This window comes from Cnephaeus nilssonii (assembly GCF_951640355.1).
Source record: "Cnephaeus nilssonii genome assembly, chromosome: 4".
In the NCBI taxonomy this organism is placed as follows: Eukaryota; Metazoa; Chordata; class Mammalia; order Chiroptera; family Vespertilionidae; genus Cnephaeus; species Cnephaeus nilssonii.
Window position 1 is genome coordinate 7574985 of NC_137075.1, and position 18389 is coordinate 7593373.

At 40.5% G+C, this 18389-nt stretch overlaps 1 protein-coding gene and 1 pseudogene across 20 annotated transcripts in view; one reads left to right on the forward strand and one right to left on the reverse strand.

The window, feature by feature from the left end:
• The window catches only part of PARD3 (par-3 family cell polarity regulator), a 696667-nt gene that overhangs the window by 111343 nt on the left and 566935 nt on the right, over nucleotides 1-18389 (forward strand). The window lies entirely within an intron of this gene.
• LOC307098388 (glyceraldehyde-3-phosphate dehydrogenase-like) lies at nucleotides 3741-8616 on the reverse strand (annotated as a pseudogene). The gene has a single exon. The product of its transcript is annotated as a glyceraldehyde-3-phosphate dehydrogenase-like (transcript).

The following is an 18389-nucleotide window of genomic DNA, read 5'->3' on the forward strand; positions in this document are numbered from 1 at the left end:
AAAAGCATTACAGATCTTCTAAACAATAAAATTCCTCCTAAAAAATGTTCTGTTTTATGAAAAACCCATGGGCACTTGTTTAAAACCCAGATACCTAGCCTAGGGAGTAGGATTTCTGTGAGACGGGCCTGCTCATCTGCACTTATAATTCTCCAGGTATCACTGAGGCTCACTAAACTTTGAAACTATAGGTTTAATGGCTCTGCCATCAATCTCTATAATGGGGAAAATTGTCTCAAAGGTGCAAAACTTATACTTGGTCACTGTGACTTTGTGAAATTATGAAACATTATTTTACATAGAGGGAAATTAGGATTAAGAGGCAATTAATTCAAATGTTAGCTAAAGAAAATTGAAGTATTTAATTAACCATAATTTTGCTCATTACTCTTTAATTATTAGAGTTCAATGCACAGCACTGGGGAAATTTTCTTTTTAGTGCCTATATAATCCCAATGACCAGGATTTACCAAAATTTGTTGAAAATTTGTGTGGGTTATGTTAGGTTCTTGTAGGTTTAATTTTCTAAAATACAGAATGTCTACATCTACTTGCCCTGTTTTGCTTGTCTCTTCTGTAATGTAGAGCATAGTGATTATATTAATAATACTGTATTTTTGCTTAGAAGTTGCTAAGAGAGTAGATCTTAAATGTTCTCACCACAAAGAAGAAATGTTAATTCTGTGATGTAATGATTTAGGTATTAGCTAATACTGTGGTGGTGATCATTTTGCAAATATATCAGTGTGGCGAATTAACACGTGTACACCAGGGGTGGGGAACCTTTTTACTGCCAAGGGCCATTTGGATATTTATAACATCATTCTCAGACCATATAAAATTTATCAACTTTAAAATTAGCCTGCTATATTTGGTCAAACATTTAACCCATTGTGCGCCATAAGTGTCTATAGACCAACTTTAAAGTCATTTTTCGTGAGAATTTTCAGCTGAAAATATTCCAATACGCCTCAAATGTGAGTAATATATTTATTTTAATAATATTCATTGCAAATTGATTTTTTAAATTAAATTCAAAATATCGTGGCATGTGGGGATGGTTTCCGTTTTGGATGCGTGACAGTTAATGGTTATCAACTCACCCCTCATGCCTTGACAGGGCCACACTAAATGACTTCGCAGGCCTTGTAAGGCCTATAGTCAGATGTTTCCCACCCCTGTTGTTCATCTTAAACTTACACAATATCATATGTCAATTATATTTTAATAAAGTTTGGGTAGGGGGCGGAGGGTAGGCCTTGTATACAGTTTTAAAATATTACCTGGTAAGCAATGACAGTTCTCTAGAAAAACAGCATATCCCAAAACAAGTGGGCCAGGATGAACAGTACCAAAAGCTGTTTTATAATAAACTGCATCTTTGAAAACGTTTAGCTTAAATTTTTCTTTGTCTCATATCTTGAATGAAACATGTAAAACCCAACATGTATATAATAAAGCATTGTCATCATGCAAAGAAAAAAGAAAAAAAGGTGTAGGGTAGGTTTCTTTTTCATGAATATTGTCTGAATAATTGTGGAGAAGTAATTTTAAATGATACATTTATTCCTTCGCACATTTACTCATACAGGACAGAAATCACGTAGACAGTAGCAGATTTTTTTTCTTTCCCATTTGGGTTTTATAGGAAAAGAAGCATGTTCTATACCTTTTGATCCTTCTGTAAGTCCAGAGTAAGCCAACTAATATAGTAACTACATTTTCATTCAGTCTTGTGTGCTGCATACTGTAGCAGGCTATGGTCATGCCTTTGTTTCAGTGCTGCAAGATAGATGTTAGTGTCCCCATTTTATTATTATTATTTTTTATTTTTTAAAAGTTTTCAGGGTTTAGCAGATAATTGCAATGTTTCTTTTTTAAAATATATTTTTATTGATTTCAGAGAGGCAGGGAAGGGAGAGAGAGAGAGAGAAACATCAGTGATGAGAGAGAATCATTGATGGGCTGCCTCCTGTATGCCCCACATTGGGGATCAAGCCCACAACCCAGGCATGTGCCCTAACTGGGAATTGAACTGTGACCTCCTGGTTCACAGGTTGACACTCAACCACTGAGCCATGCCGGCCAGGCATAGTGTGTCCCATTTTAAAATATGGGAGAACCAAATATGTTTTCCAAACTTACAGATCTTTTTTTCTTCTTTGGGCTACTGCCTGAACCTAAATAACAGACATTTTAACTGTTGGTTAGGGTTGCATAAAGAAGCTATTTTAGCTAGTAAAACATGTGACCTTTAATTTTAATTTTGTCACATTACTTTGTCTTCTTATTTGACTATTTATTAGTGCCATATATAATTTTATCACAGTTCACATTTATTGATGTCCCTTGCTCATATATCATATTCAAATTACAGCATTTATTTGAGCAAAGCTTAAGCAGATCTTAGGGATTCACTCATTTCTTCATTTCATCTTTCGGTAGTATTTCAACAGATGCTTTTCATTCCTAATATAATTGAGAAACAGCTGGAGGTGCTGAGGATGTTTGTGGGTGGAAGGAGTTCTCTCATATCCTAGAGCTTTCCTTGCAATGAGGATACAAAGTAAGTCTGGGATGGGACATAGAATAGATGGGTGGGTGGAGGGTGGTACCTGCAGCCTGTTGAAAAGTACATCTCTGAGGAGTAGACAAATGGTGTGGAGTTGGTTAATTGGATAATGAGGAGCCAGATCTGGGAACATCTAGGGTCAGAGGACTCTAGGCAGAGGGAGTAACTCATAGAACAATCTGAAGTAGAGAAAAGGCTGAGGTGTGTTAATGGATCCAAAGGGAATTAGTGTTGCTGATATGCAGTGAGCAAGTGGGAGAGGGGAAAGAGGTGGGTTTGCAGAGGAAAGGGGGAAGAGGGAGTTATTAAAGACTACATTAAGCAACTTTGAGATTTAATACTAAATGCAGCAAAAATCCACTGAACTGTCAAACTGTGGAGTGACATAGTTTTAGAAGATTGCTTTGTTAAGAATGCATTGTAAATGGGCAAGAGAGGGGAGAAAGACCATTGAGAAGACTGTCATCCTGTGAAGAGATGATGGTGTCTGAGCCTAGTGTAGACTTGGGGATATATGAATTGAGTTGAGATATGTTTTGGAGTTAGATTTTCCAGGATTTCAGGCTGTGAAGAATGAGTGCAAAGCAGATACAAAAGGTGACTTTTTAATTGGAGGAAGTTTTAACTGGAGGAAATTGGGTGGGGCATATGAAAGTTCCATTTATTGTTGAAGGGAATAGGGAGATTCTGTTTACTGTGGGAGGTTCGTTTAAGTCGAAGATTTAAGAAGTGGGATAAGGGTACAGGGTTGGGGATAGTCAGTCTCCATCCTTTTGAGACATTTAAACTGATTTTGAAATGCCATTGGGACATCCAAGAAGAGATGTCAAGTAGGTGATTAGACAAGTAAGTCTGAAGCTAGCTTAAGGAAAAGTTTAGAGTTGCTGATATGAATTTATAAATCACACTACAGGGATGGGCAAAAGCAAATTTTTAATGATAATAAATAAATAGTACAAAAATAAGCTGTGTTTTGTGTACTCAACAACTGTAAATTTACTTTTGCCCACCCCTGTTTGTAGAATATATGGAAAACACATGCAACAAATAGTGTTTCCACATTGTAAAAGTTTGCAGTAAGCCTAACCTAATAATCTTTTTCCGTGTTTTTTTTGACTGGGTACAGTGAACTTTATTGATGGTGTACGACAAGGTAGGGCTCCCTAAGCCCCTCCCCTTCTTCAGGGGCTCTGGGATGGAAATTGTGGTCAGGAGTTTCTTGGTGTGTTGGGAGATCAATTTGGGGCAAGGAATTCCCAGCAGCTGAGGGCCTCTTTTCCTCTTGTTGGGGCTGGTGGTCCAGGGGGCTCTTACTCCTTGGAGGCCATGTGGAGCATAAGGTACACCACTCTTGCTGTAGCCATATTCATAGTCATACCAGGAAACGAGCTTGACAAAGTGGTCATTGAGGGCAATGCCAGCCCCAACGTCAGAGGTGGAGGAGGGGGTGTCACTGTTAAAGTCGCAGGCGACAACCTGGTCCTCAGAATAGCCCAGGATGCCCTTGAGGGGGCCTCTGATGCCTGCTTCACTACCTTCTTGATGTCATCGTATTTGGCAGCTTTCTCCAGGCGGCAGGTCAGATCCACAACTGAAACATTGGGGGTGGGGACATGGAAGGCCATGTCAGTGAGCTTCTTGTTCAGCTCAGGGATGACCTTGTCCACAGCCTTGGCAGTGCCAGTAGAAGCAGGGATGATGTTCGGGGCAGCCCCTCGGCCATCACACCACAGCTTCCCAGAGGGGCCATCACGGTCTTCTGGGTGGCGGTGACGGCATGGACTGTGGCCATGAGTCCCTCCACGATGCCGAAGTTGTCATGGATGGCCTTGGCCGGGGGGCCAAGCAGTTGGTGTTGCAGGAGGCATTGCTGACAACCTTGAGGGAGTTGTCATACTTGTCAAGGTTCACACCCATCACAAACATGGGGGCATCCGCAGAAGGGGCAGAGACGATGACCCTCTTGGCTCTGCCCTTCAAGTGAGCCCGGCCTTCTCCGTGGCAGTGAAGACACCGGTGGACTCCACCACATACTCAGCACCAGCATCACCCCATTTGATGTTGGTGGGATCTCGCTCCTGGAAGATGGAGATGGACTTTCCATTGATGACAATTTCCCATTCTCAGCCTTGACTGTGCCTTTGACCTTGGCCTGAGTAGAATCATACTGGAACTTGTAGACCATGTAGTTGAGGTCAATGAAGGGGTCATTGATGATGACAATATCCGCTTTGCCAGAGTTAAAAGCAACCCTGGTGACCAGGAGCTAATGCAGCCAAATCTGTTCACTCCAACCTTCACCATCATGTCTCAGGGTTATGGTTGGCACTGTGCAGGAGGCAAGGCTGTCTGATGAACGGGAGGAGCAGAGAGCCTAACCTAATAATCTAATAAACTTCCTCTGATGGTGTACACCCTTGCCTTAATGCTTGCCTTGTCTGTGATGGAAAATGCTAATGCATTTTAATTAGGAAATTAGTATAAAATGTGGAAAAGGAACTCCTTAAATTCTCCTGCATCAAAACATTTGAATTAGAGTAACAAAATTTAGATTGAGCAAAACAACTGAATTTAAGAGGCTAAAAAGTAACAGTGCTGGGAGATTATTGCTCAGATATGAGGCACTGGTAGTATTATTTCTAAAATATGTACAGATAATCACACTAAGAAAAGCACTAGAAATTTTATGAGTATTATAATTGTCTGATGTTAGATGGCAAGCACTTGAATGCCACCCAGGAAAGAGCATATCCTATATAATAAAAGGCTAATATGCAAATAGACGGAACGGTGGAACAACCGGTCACTTTGACGTGCATTGACCACCAGGGGGCAGACACTCAATGCAGGAGCTGCCCCGTGGGGGTCAGTGCGCTCCTACAGGGGGAGCACTGCTCAGCCAGAAGCCTGGCTCACTGCTGGCGAGTGCAGCAGTGGTGGTGGGAGCCTCTCCCGCCTCTGCAGCAGCGCTAAGGATGTCCGACTGCCGGCAGTCAAGACTGCAGTTGGACATCCCCCGAGGGCTCCTGGACTGTGAGAGGGCACAGGCAGGGCTGAGGGACCTCCCCTTGCCCCCGAGTGCACGAATTTCGTGCACCAGACCTCTAGTTTAATATAATAAAGGCACCTAGTATACTAGTAACATCAGAAATCCATGTGGAATAGGGAATTATAGAATCTGAATCTTATATTTCAGAATTCTGATATTCCTTACATTGGAATGTCTAATATATTGCTTGACTTATTTTCTTATAAAAATTGATAAACAATACCTCTTTTTAGGGGATAGTCACATGATGACTGCTCTCAGGCATTTTCTTATTAGCAGTAATGTGTAGTGTCAGCAGAGATTTCTCAGTTCTAGGAACTTCAGACAAACGAACCTGCAGTTACATTTTTATAACAGCATAATTTTCTTTAATTTAGCCCACACATTCTTATTGAGCATCTTTTCCATTACAGTTAGAACTGGAAATATTCAAGTGAGGAGGGATTGCTTACCTTTAGGGAACCCTTGTAAAACAGGCAGGTGAAAATGCTAATAAAATATTTTCTCAGCCACAGAAATTTTGTTTCATGTGCTATAACTTAGTTGTCTTTTACCCTTTTAAAATTAGTATAAATGAAAGTAATTCCAAGTATTTTTAAAGCAAGAAATTCTCCATGTATAGGTGGGAATATTCAAGTTGGGTAAGTGAGGAGGTATGTTCAGGTCAGCCTCCATACCAGAAACGCTTCCTCATTCTTGTTCCAGTTCTGAATTTTCTTCTCTCCTAGAAAGGCAGTGTAAAGATGATTGACCTGAGTCACCACAGTAGATCACTGCTCCTTGAACTGCCTTGGTGAAGGACTAGAGTTGTTTTCTATTTCTAATCTGTGTCAGACCAATAATGTTGTAAAACACATTATAAGTTAATTACAAGGTAAAATTGGCTTGTGTTTTGCTTACTTTTATTTCACATACAAGGGCAGGTGGAAAGCTTGGATTCCTCCATTGCCGGGGAAACCCAAGCCTCCCTCCTGCTCGCCTTGGCCGCAGCCATCTTGGTTGGATTTATTTGCATATTTGCTCCTGATTGGCTGGTGGGCATGGCTTGTGGGTGTAGCGGAGGTACAGTCAATTTGCATATTACTTTTATTAGATAGGATAATTAGAGTACACAGACAGAATTATTCTGTCAAATTGATATTAGCATTTCCAAAAGCATACTCTATTTTTGTACTTCACTGGAGATTAGGTAACAGTAGTGCAGTATATAACAACACTTTGTTGCATTTAAACTTCCTGTGCTTGTATTATTTATCAGTAGATATTCTAGTATACACTAATGTTTGATTATGTAGTTTCTTTAGTTTTGTAGTTCCTTTAATGATTGCTGTATGTGTTTTTTAAAATAATAATGGCATTGCTCTTGCTAACAAGTAGTAAACTCTTAAGATTATTAGCTAAATTAAAAAGTATTTCCTTGAATATACTACCTTTCAATCCATGGGTTATGCTTATGTATGTCCTAAAGTTTTGAGTTCTAGTTTAATAGTACCTGAGTATTAATTGTGTCGTGAATATTCATAGTATTCAATGCTCACTAGAAGCCTAGTTCTCCCTTTTCTCACGTATCTTATTTTCATGTTCTCTCATCACACTCAGCCTCAGTTTAGTTAGATCTGAAATGAAGTGAAGGAAAGGTACTCTTGTTGCCTTTTGAGGGGACACACAAACACCCTCTTCTCTTTTCTGGGACAGAGAGGTGTTTCAGACTCCTATTTCATTTTCTTGTGAATATTTTGTCCTATATTTATCTGAGTAAAAGGTGTATATTTAAGCATTTGATCACTCAATTTCTCATTCACTGGAAGCAGAGAATGTTCAAGGAGTCTAAAGGATGGTCCTGCTAAGAGCAATCCTGTTTTTGGAGTAAGGGTTATGTTTTGATCCTATCCTGTAACCTCTGTCTGTTTTGGCAAAGAATGAGTTGAAACCTTTGAACCTGATGTGTTTACCACACTCTGCTGACAGAAGGTGTGTTGCTACACCCTGTGTGTGACTCTGGAGTAACTCTCTGCCCTATTTAATCGGTAAAGGTTGCTTTCATTTAGCGCAGTGGAGCCCGTCCCTGGTCTCCTAGTAAGCCTGGATCAGTGCTGCCATATGCAAAGTCCTGAGTCCATGGAGCGATACTTAACGTGGGGTGGGCTCTGTCCTTATTTCCCACTGATTTTCATTTTGTTACTTTCTTGAGGATTTAGCCTAATGCAGGTCAAATACCAGGATTTGGGGACTTTTTATTTGGGGATCATTTTATTCTGTAGTTAGTTTTAGAATCAACTTCCTGTGGATTTTGCCTTCTTCATAGGGTGAGCGGGCAGACAGAGTGAAGAGGAAACTACAGAGAGGTATCACTTTTTTTCTGGTTCCTCTCTAAAGGACTTATTTAGTGAAGGCTCTGAGATTTGCAAAGTCATTGAACCTCAAAAGGGCCATTTCATAAATCAGACAAAAGCAGGTTGGTATAAAAATTTCTCCTCTTTAAATTTCCTTTGGAGTTGAAGAAAGTAATAGCTTCTTTGTATTTATTTCATAATATTCTTTTGGAAAAGTTTCTTGATTAATTTGAACATTTTTTATAGCTTCAAAACCATATTGACATTCTCTGTGCTGTCAGTCAATTTGTGGATGTTTATTTTTTATTTTTGTGTGTATTCACTTATTACATGGGTTTAAATTATTGTGTGTCACAAAACCAGCAGTTGTAATATTACCAGAAGATTCTGATTAATATGAAATCTTCCAAAACACTATTTTAATCAGGACCCTCATGGTACTCAAACATGTTACTGAAAGAACTAGTTGACCTTTATGCGTAAACAAAATATTAGAATAAAAGCTAATTTGTGTTTTTATAATTACACTAGAGGCCCGGTGCACAAAATTCATGCACAGGTGTGTGTGTGTGTGTGTGTGTGTGTGTGTGTGTGTGTGTCCCTCAGCCCAGCCTGCACCCTCTCCAATTTGGGACATCCCTCTAACAATCCAGGACTGCTGGCTCCCAACCGCTCACCTGCCTGCCTGCCTGATTGCCCCTAAACACTCCTCTGCCAGCCTGATTGACGCCTAACAGCTCCCCTGCCTTCCCAGTCACCCCTAACTGCCCTCCCTTGCCAGCCTGGTCGCCCCCAACTGCCCTCCCCTGCTGGCTTGTTCACCCCTAACTGCCCTCCCTTGCCAGCCTGGTCGCCCCTAACTGCACTCCCCTGCAGGCCTGGTCCCTCCCAACTGCCCTCCTCTGTGGGCCTGGTCACCCCCAACTGCCCTCCCCTGCAGGCCTGGTTGCTCCCAACTGCCCCCCTATCCCCCACCAGCCGGGTCGCCCCATGCAGCCTGCTGTTCAGTCGTTTGGTTGTCCCTCACTAATTCCCTGCTGGCCTTGTCGCCCCATGCAGCCTGGGGCCGTCCATCCGGTTGTTTCGGTCGTGACGGCTCCTGGCTCTTTATATATTAGTATTTATTAAATAGAGGCCCAGTGCACGAATTCATTAACCAGTGGGGTCACTCAGCTTGGTCTGTGGGATCAGGCTGAAACCTGCTCTTCAATATCCCTTGAGGTATCCTGGATTGTGAGAGGGTGCAGTCCAGGCCGAGGGATCCCACCAGTGCATGATTGGGGCCAGAGAGGGACGTGGGAGGTTGGCCAGCCAGGAAGGGACTGCGGGAGGGCTCCAGGGCATGTCCAGCCTGTCTCGCTTAGTCCCGATCAGCTGAACCCCAGCAGCAAGCTAACCTAATGGAGTTTTTACCTCTTGGTGGTCAGTGCATGTCACTGTGACTGGTAAACCAGTTGACTGTCTGCCCCCTGGTGGTCAGTGCACATCATAGCAAGCGGTTGAGCAGTCTTAGCATATCATTAGCATATTATGCTTTGATTGGTTGAACGGCCGACTAGACAACTGGACACTTAGCATATTAGGCTTTTATTATATAGGATTATTATTTTCCATGTGAACAACTGTATACCTACTTTTGCCCACCCCAGTATTTTTGTCCTCACATGTGTGCTAAATCCTGAGTACTTTTAGTTTCATCTTCTTTTCCTTTTTTTTTTTTTTTTATCAAAGAGAACATGACGTATCAGAAACAAGTCAAGTCTGAGAAATTCCTAATCTCTGATATATTTTCTCCAGCAGAAATCACATCCATAATAGATATTTGTGGCTAAGAATTTTCAAAAATCCTGAATTATTTCAGTGTGGCAGGTTTTATGTTCAGATCAGTGTAATTTGAGTTAAGGACTCAGTAAAAACCTGTTTTAAAGAAATTAAACCTTGTATATAGAATATACAGAAAGTAATACCAGCAATGAATGAGGAAATTAAGGGTGCTGATTCAGTTGGCAAAATCTTTTCTTCTGTCCCTTTGAAGAAGCATGGAGTTTGTAAAACGGCTTTAACTTGAGGAGGGGGGCTCTGTGTGTTGGCATTGAAATGAATGCCATGTTTTGCCATTAATGATTTCATAACATTGTTTATAGAAGTCGGGTTCTCTGCTCAAATCCAATTTGTTTGACTAAATTATTCCTATCATTTTGAATTCCCTGCTCTAAACTACTTCTAATTGATAGTTCCAGTGGTGGTAATGAACATGCTTCTAAGCTATTAAGTTCTGAGCTGTCAGGTAAGATGATACTCTTTCTCACCCTAAGGATGAGATGTGGTCTTTTGGAGGATGCACAAAGACGTGGTGCAGGAGAAGAGCTCAGACCTTCTATACACCTGGGTCATTTTGTAATGATGAAAATGATACTTTTTTTTTTTTTTCTCCTGCAAGACATATGTCCTCTTTGGAGCATTGTTTCTCTGCTACAAGCTAGTGTGTGACTTTTAAGCAGTGATATAATTTCAGTTTTTGCATCACTTTGAGGAAAGGTTTCCATAGAAAATATGTTTCAAAATCATTGTTTTGTATATTCTTTGGAGGTTAGGAGGATGATAGTTAGAATAAGAGTATAGTGTTACCTCCATGAGTTGTCAAGTGGGTTGATATATCTAAATGAAAAAAAAATGCATAAAACTGAAATGTTGAATATTGGACAGTTTGCTGGGCTAATGCAAGGCCTTCAATTTAAAGCATGTATGGTTAAAAAAATCTGCCTCAAAAAAAACAACATAGTTTTTGAAGTAAATAGTTGAAATTCATGTATCAGGATGTGTTCCATGTTTCAGTGAGTGGATTTCAGTCATTTACATTAACACCAACACTGTGATTACTTACCTATATATCTGTATCTAGATGCCGATTTCTCAGTTTTGGTTATATAGAAAATTATGTGCATGTAGAAGTCAGCAGAATGATACATTTCCACAGGGTAACTTAATGGTGGGAAACAATGAAACTGACTCAGAGTTACACCATTTTTAAAATTCAACAGAGAGAAACCTTAAGAGCTTTAAGTTAGATACGCAATTTACAGCTTACATGTTAAAAAGCCTTTCTTTATAAGCAGAACACACTGAACTCAAAATAGCTGCTGCAAATGCAGGTGCCCAGGTAATGTCTCCACACAATGCTTGTGCAGTCCTCCATCAGAGATGACTTGGAGACTAAATCTTAGAAATTTAGGAACCTGCTGAATTTGGTCCATTTAATACTTAACATACACAGCTCCACAGCTGTGTTTAAAAAGGACTCATTTATAGTGACTACAGTACGCTTATCTTGGCCCAAAGGGCAGCAGGAATCAGCCCATCTAGGAAGTGTTAAATGATAGATTGTGTGAGATAACCAGGCCTCTTTAAAGCCATTGCTTGTAGGGACATCTATTTCCAGGTTTGCATAGTGTTCTTTAGATTTCTCATTATTACAAGGTGCTCTTGGTCTTATCAGCGACTCCTCACAGTATCACTGACATGAAAAGAGGAACATTCACAACAGGTCTTGAATTTGTTTTAAGATGAAATACATCAGTATTAAGAATCTTACCTAATATAAGAGAAACATGCAAATTATCCATCACTCCGCTATGCCCACAGCCAATCAGAGTGAGTATGCAAATTAACCCAACAAAGATGGAGGTTAATTTGCAGATGGTGGAGCAGCTGGGAGGGGTGAGATGCCCGCTATGAGGGGAATGGGGGCAGTGGAGGGAGCTGCAGGAGCGGTGCTCCGGACAGAAGCAAGGACTTGCCAGCTCCCAGGTGGGCCGGGAGCAGGGACTTGCTGGCTCCCGGGCAGCTGGGAGTGAAGCCAGGGGCAGGAAGGCCTATTCTTGCATGAATATCGTGCAACGGGCCTCTAGTTAAACAATAAAACATTCATGAAAGTTCTTAGCATTCCTTTTAAGAATTTCTTTTGAAGCTGACTTAACATTGTTGCATTTATTACAGTCACTTTGCAGCTCAATTTGGCTGTATAGGTTTTTAATCTTGTGTTTTAAGATGATATAGCATTACATTAAGTTTCAATCCGTTTATAAAAGTCAAATGTAGTTCTCAGATCCTGGTGCATGCCACATGTCAACATTAGGATGAAGAAAGTATTTTTATTTATAAACAAACTAGAGGCCCGATGCATGAAATTCATGCAAGAGTAGGTCTTCCTTCCCCTGGCTGCTGGCACTGGCTTCCCTCTGGCACCTGGGACCCAGGCTTCCCTCACAGCCCCGGCTTCCGGTTTGATTAGCATATTACGCTTTTATTATTATAGATTTTTCATGAGTATTTGAGATGTGATTTGCATGTTGGGTTTTTGTCTGGGATTGGTTTCTCCACAAGCACAGAGAAGGATAATGAAACATCAGGGTCTCATTGCACCCTCCTCTTTGACCCTGTTCTTTGAGGTTTTCTTTTAGGCCCCTGAAGCTGTGCTTAAATGCTCCCACCGACTGCTAGTTTCAAACACTGTGAAGCTAGGGTTCCAAATAGGTTTATCGTTATTTGACTAAATATTTTCAAAAGCTGACATGCCCTAGGATTTCTCTCAAATAGTTGTTAGCAACTACTAATATTGATTAGAAAACAAAAAGTGAAACTATGTTGTGCCTACTATTATTCAAACCAGTCTGGTACACTAATTGCTGCAAGAAAAGGAATTTTCAGTTTTTTATTTTTCTTTCATGTACAGATGTGCTTCTGTGGGCTTAAAGAGAAGTCTTTAAAGCGTCCATTTTTACTTCCCTGGTACTATTTGTCTTACAATACAAAATAAACTTAAATTTTACGGAATTGTATTGGTAGGATTATTGGCTTTGTGAAAGCTTTGCCCAACAGTTTTCAAAGTCACCCTCTTTATTTAATTCATCCACGCTCCCATTGGTACATGTATGTTGAATGCTTATAATATACTCTTCCAGAATCTGGGCACAGAGTAGGTGAAGACAGGGCCTTGTTCCCAGGAGACTGTCCCTCAGCTTGTTGCTCACCAGTAGTGGGCAATGTGAGGGTTATTCACAGGAAGGGATGTGTAATGGGTGGTTGTTCAAAATGTGATTCCCATTAGGTATGGACATACCGAAGTTCTGTATAGAAAAAAATGTCTTGCTTTATTGAAAGCAACTTACCCTCCCCTCCTTCCTCATAAAGTGAATGATAGCAATCAAGGTGAAATAATAAATAAATAAAGCTCTTTGCTTAAATAAAAGCAAATGCTTTCACATTTCTAAAAAATAAATACCTCTGTGGGAGGCAATATCAAAGATAAGAGGTACATGAGAATTTGGAGAGGAAGACAGTAATTATATAAGAGAACATGCTGTTACTGAATTAGCGATGTCACCAGGGAAAGTTCCTCTCTAAGAAACAATCGTGTGCTTCTGTGAAGACTGTTCTGTGACTGACATAAAACACTAACTGAACTTCCCTCTCGGGCTGTGAGTGGATGATGATCATACTTTGTAACTTATTGCCAAGCTACTATTATGCTCTCTGAGGTATGAAGTGATATTAATGACCATTTTTTCAATAAGAAATAACACTTTATAGCGTTGCTATAATATAAACATATTAAAATATGTTGCAATGGGGAAGAACACCCTGGGGAGAGAAAGATGAAACTTAGGAGTTGGGAAGTTATTTGGACAGCAGAGAAAGCTTTAGGGCAAAATTTCAATAAAAAAGTACATTATTTTCTAAACTATTCAGGAGGGAAGAGAGTCTTCTTTTCATGTATCCCCTGGACTTAAATATGATTACAAATACAATGTTTAGCCAATTGTAGTCACTTATCTGCACTAATCAAAAAACAAGAAGTTATTGATAATGTTTGTTCAGAAAAAAAACAATTTATTTTCCCACTGTAAGCATTTAGAGCTTATAACCACATTGTTAGTATTTCTAACTTGCTTCTTTCATAAAAACCCATACTTTTGCACTGTCGCTATGTTTTGGGGGATAATTTCCTAGTTTCTATAACATTTACTTTGTCAAGGTTCAGTGTTATCCTAGTGACTGTCCCGAAAGGTAATCAGTTGGAGAATTTCTTTTCCATTTCTAATTTTGGCCTAAAGTTTTATTCTTAGTAATAAAATAGTATCTAATTACATAACAGAAAAATTAGAACTCGTCAAATATAATAACATATTTAAAATATTTATTTATTTTATTTATTTATTTTTTAGAGAGAGTGGAAGGGAGAGGGATAGAAAGAAATATCAATGAGAGAGAAACATCTATCTGCCTCCTGCCCGCCTGCCCCTTGCTGGGGATCAAGCCCACAACCTGGGCATGTGCCCTGACAGGGAATTGAACCTGTGACCTCTTGAACCACACCAGCCATGCTATAATAACACATTTTTATAGTTTGCTCTAAAGATCTGTTAATAGGTTGGTAACATTCCCCTACCTGTATTTTGACTCCTCCCCGTCCGCCCCCCCAATCCCCCAGTTTCTTAGAATTTTTATTTATTCACTGATTTAATATTTATTGTGGCTGCAGAAATCAGGCTGTGCTCAGCACAGAGAGAGGTAGCTGCCATCCCAGCCATTCCCCTTCCCCGCTTTCCCCAAGACAAGAGGCCTATCTAGATTAAGTTCAAAGCCATCTGGCAGAGGCCATGGGGCTATATTTAAGGCCCAAGCTCCAGAGGCCATGCTGTGCTCATTACCCCTTGGCATCAGTTCTGGGAACATGGGGGCTTCAGGTGGTTGTCTTGGTCCTGCTATTCACACCCAGTGGCCTCCCCCCTCCCCCAAGTCCCTTGCAGAGGCTGAGGAAGCTGGTGTGGCAGGAGAGCTGAGTGGTTCCAGCACTCATTCTTCAGCCCTGTCTCTGTTGTCCTTAAGAGGACAGAGGCATGGGGATACTGAGGGGCTGCACAGAGGCACTTCAGAGCTCCAGGGACCGAACCCTGGAGCCCACGGCAAGCCCATTTCCAGGGCCAGTATTTCTACTCTTTTAAAGCTAGGTTTATTAATTTCTTCACGAGACCACGTGATTCCAAAAAATGCTTACCCGTACTTTCCGGCGTATAAGACGACTTTTTAACCCAGGAAAATCTTCTCAAAAGTTGGGGGTCTTATACGCCAGAAAATACGGTAGATTAGAAAAATCTCTGACAATGTATATCAGATTGCTTAAAACCCAAATACCGTATTTTCTGGCGACTTTTGAGATTTTCCTGGGTTAAAAAGTCGTCTTATACGCCGGAAAATATGGTAGTTGCTTTTAGTGGCAGTGTTGATTCTAGAATCCCATTATCTTTTTTTAAAAAAAATATATATTTTTATTGATTTCAGAGAAAAATGAAGAAGGAGAGGAGATAGAAACATCAATGATGTGTAAGAGAGAGTCATTGATTGGCTGCCTACTGCACACCCCACACTGGGGATCGAGCCTGCAACCCAGGCATGTGCCCTGACGGGGAATCGAACCTTGACCTCCTGGTTCATAGGAGAATGCTCAACCAATGAGCAACACTGGCTGGGTATATTATCTTGGTTCTTTATGCAGTGTAATTTTCTTCAAATCATACTATCTGCTTATCTGACACTCTCTTGGAAAATTAGGTGAGCATCCCAACAACACAAGAAAACTTAGTGGAATATCCAGTCTTCATTTTACTCATTTTAAATATGTATTTTTTTTCCCTTACTTATTGTTGAGTCCAAGTTCCTCTTCCAGGGACTTGCCCTCTTTGGATGCCGGGAATTGGAAAAAGACATGAGTGGCTGTAGGCAGGGAGGTTATTCTTTATTGCAAACAAAGTAGCCAACGACCGGCTGGTGAGTGGCACTTTGTATACTCACTCAAACAAAAGAGGCCTCATGCCAATTAGTGACATCTGTACTGGTATTACATTAAAATAAGTAGGTTATATAAGGGTGCACCTGTGCAGTGTGTATATTGCTACTGCCGAGTCATTGCCCTTACACATGCATATGGCAAATGGGCCTGTGGTATCTGGTGTACTCTGGTCAGGGCCTCACACTTTTTCAGCAAACCAGTTTCTTAAAATTCATAAACTATGGTCCTGGCTGGTGTGTTTCAGTGGTTGGAGTGTTATCCTGTACACCAAAAGGTTGCTGGTTTGATTCCCAGTAGGGGCACATACCTAGGTTTCCAGTTTTGTCCCTGGTTGGAGTGTGTACAAGAGGCAACCAGTCAATGTTTCTCTCTCACATCGATGCTCACCTCTCCTCTCCTCCTATAAAAATCAATGAAAATGTCCTCGGGTGAGGATTGGGGAAAATTCATAGACTATAAGATTTAATTCCAATTTCCTTGTCACTGAGAATTCTAGTGCAACTGAGCTGCACATGCTGAATGGATTTAATGTGGCCACATGCTAAGACTGCATGGTTGTCCTACCCGCTAAATGACATCCTCCAGAAACTGGAGCCAGACTGTTATCCTTGTTCTCTAGATTTATCTTGAAATAAGTTGCCAAGAAGAATCCCAGGATTCCATGTGCACTAGTGATGTGTGAAGCACTTAGTGTGCCTAGAACCTTGAAGATGACTCCTCTCTTCGGCTGCTCTTGGCCATGTCCGCCCTGTGGCACCAGAGAATACAACTGCTGCCTTGTGAGCAGTCAGGGCTGGGCCATTGGCACTTAGGCACTACTTGTATGAAGCAGTTTTAAAATATTAAGCTTGATAAACTCCCACTGAGCTGGGTAAAGACTTTGTGTCCTGCCCCAGCTGGTTTTATTCAGTGGATAGAGCATTGGCTTGTGGACTGAAAGATCCAGGGTTCGATTCTGGTCAAGCGCATGTACCTCGGTTGCAGGCTTGATTCCCTGGCACTGGTCAGGGCTCATGTGGGAGGCAAACAATCCAAGTGTCTCTCTCACATCGATGTTTCTCTCTCTCTGTCTCTCCCTCCCCCTCCCTTCCACTCTCTCTAGAAATCAATGGGGGAACAATCCTTGGGTGAGGATTAGCAACAGCAACAAAAAACTTCGTGTCCCTTGGGTGCTACCATATTTTATGGGTTTTCAGCTGGAAGGCAGTGTAGCTCCTCTGGGCTGCACTCTGAGGCACTAGGATGTGTAGCTGGCAGGCTTGACTCTGGAAGCCCCAAAAGACACAGAGACATGGTTTTGAATATTGTTAGTTTGTTTCAGAGTTCAATATTCAGTCACTTCACAATGTTTTGCTGCCTAAAAAAGTTATGCAGGTAGTGAATGGAATAAAAATCTGAAATACAGACACACAGAGACAAACACACGCACATGTACATCCCTGCATGGAGTCTTTTACTTCTGTATGTTCTGTAGTCCTTTTTTAGATTTACATGAGAAATGATGTTATTTTAAAATATGGAGCCCTGAATTAAGCTCTTTCCAGTGGTACTACATTTATAAATGTCAACACACAAAAAGAATAAGAGAAAGCTTTTGTGCCCATTTGACTTATTTATTTAGACTGTATGGGACTGTAAAGTCATAGAATGTCTTATTCACTCACTGTACAGATGTTCTTTAAGCTCTTTCTCCCAAGCCCAGTTTTATTGAGATGCAATTAACATACGACATTTTGTAAGTCTAAGGTGAAAAACATGATAATTTGATACATGTATGTATTGTGTAATGTTTACCACAAAAAGGTTAATTCACACCTTTCTCACCAAACAGAATTACCTTTTTATGTATATGTGGTGAGAACATTTAAGATCTACTCAGCAAACTTTAAGTATACAATATACAGGGTGGGCAAAAATAGATTTACAGTTGCCAGTATGGGAAACAGTTTATTCTTATATTATTATTTCTTATTGTATTATTTATTTGTATTATAACTGTAAACCTACTTTTGCCCACCCCTATAATATTGTTAACTATAGTCACCATGTACATTACATCCCCAGAAGTTATTTATCTTGTAACTGAAGGTTTGTATTCTTTCATGCATTGTCCCCACTTCTGAGCCTCTGCAACCATCTGTCAACTCTTTTTCTATTAGTTCCCATTTCGTAGATTTTACATCTCAGTGAAAACCTATTTGTCTTTGTCTAAATTACTTCATTTAGCATAATGCCCTCAAGGTTCATGGTTTTTCAAATTTCAGGATTTCCTTTTCACAGCTGAATAATATCCCTGTGTGTGTGTTGTGTGTATGTGTGTATGTGTATGTGTGATATTTACTGTATCCATTGGCAGGCACTTAGGTTGTTTCCATATCTTCAGAGATATACCCAGAAGTGGAATTGCTGGATTACATGGTGGTTCTAATTTTAATTTCTTAAAGAATTTCCATACTGTTTTCCATAGTGTTTGAACCAATTTATATTTCCACAAACAGTGCATGAGGCTTTCCCTTTTTCCACATCTTCACCAGCATTTGTCTCTCCTCTTTTTAATGAACAGGGATGAGGTGATGTCTCATTGTA